Source organism: Mus pahari, chromosome X (genome assembly GCF_900095145.1).
Source record: "Mus pahari chromosome X, PAHARI_EIJ_v1.1, whole genome shotgun sequence".
Lineage (NCBI taxonomy): Eukaryota > Metazoa > Chordata > Mammalia > Rodentia > Muridae > Mus > Mus pahari.
Window position 1 is genome coordinate 8,759,280 of NC_034613.1, and position 1,773 is coordinate 8,761,052.

Sequence of the window (1,773 nt, forward strand, 5' to 3'; positions counted from 1 at the left end):
TTCAGTGCAGTAGCTGGATATAAAATTAACTCAAACAAATCAGTAGCCTTTCTCTACACGAAGGATAAGCAGCATGAGAAAGAAATTAGGGAAACAACACCCTTCACAATAGTCACAAACAATATAAAATACTTTGGTATCATTCTAACTAAGGAAGTGAAAGATCTGTATGACAAAATCTTCAAGTCTCTGAAGAAAGAAATTGAAGAGGATCTTAGAAGATGGACAGAACTTCAGTGTTCATGAATTGGCAGGATTAATATTGTAAAAATGTCTATCCTACCAAAAGCAATCTACAGATTCAATGCAATCTCCATCAAAATTCCAACTCAATTCTTCACTGAGTTAGAAAAGGCAATTTGCAAATTTATCTGGAATAACAAAAACCCTAGAATAGTAAAAAACTCTTCTCAACTATCAAAGAACCTCTGGTCAAATCACCATGCCTGACCTCAAGCTGTACTACAGAGCAATTGTGATAAAAACTGCATGGTACTTGTATAACAACAGACTAGTAGATCAATGGAATAGAACTGAAGACCTAGAAATGAACCCACACACCTATGGTCACTTNATCTTTGACAAGGGAGCAAAATCCATCCAGTGGAAAAAGGACAGCATTTTCAACAAATGGCACTGGCACAGCTGACTGTTATCATGTAGAAGAATGGGAATTGATCCATTCTTATCTCCTTGTACTAAGGTCAAGTCTAAGTGGATCAAAGAATTCCACATAAAACCAGAGACACTGAAATTTATAGAGGAGAAAGTGGGGGAAAGCCTCCAAGATATGGGCACATGGAAAAAATTTCTAAACAGAACAGCAATGGCCTGTGTTGTAAGATCAAGAATCGACAAATGGGACTATACTGGCTAGTTTTGTGTCAACTTGACACAAGCTGGAGTTATTACAGAATAAGAAGCTTCAGTTCAGGAAATGCATCCAGGAGATCCAGCTGTAAGGCATTTTCTCAATTAGTGATCAAGAGGTGAGTTCCCCTTGTGGGTGGTGCCATCTCTGTGCTGGTAGTCTTGGGTTCTCTAAGAGAGCTGGCTGAGCTATCCAGGGGAAACAAATCAGTAAGGAACATCCCTCCATGGCTTCTGCATCAGCTCCTGCTTTCAGAGCTGATTGAGTTACAGTCCTGACTTCCTTGTTGATGAACAGCAGTATGGAAGTGTAAGCTGAATAAATGCTTTCCTCCCCAACTTGCATCTTGGTAATGATGTTTTGTCCAGGAATAGAAACACTGACTAAGACAGAGACCCCATAAAATTGCAAAGCTTCTGTAAGGCAAAAGATACAGTTAATAAGACAAAAGGGCCATGAACAAATTGGGAAGGGATTTTTAACAATCCTAAATCTGATAGGGGATTAATATCCAATATATAAAAGGAACTCAAGAAGCTAGACTCCAGAAATTCTAATAACCCCATTAAAAACAGGGTACAGTTCTAAACAAAGAATTCTCAACTGAGGAACACCCAAAGGCAGAGAAGCACTTGAAAAAAAATGTTCAACATCCCTAATCCTCAGGGAAATGCAAATCAAAACAACCCTGAGATTCCACCTCACACCAGTCAGAAAGGCTGTTAAAAAATTCAAGTGACAGCAGATACTGGCAAGGATGTGGAGAAAGAGGAACACTCCTCCATTGCTGGTGGGATTACAAGCTTGTACANNCACTCTGGAAATCAGTCTGTTGGTTCCTCAGAAAACCGGACATAGTACTACCAGAATATCCACTGATAAGTGGATATTGGCCCAGAAAC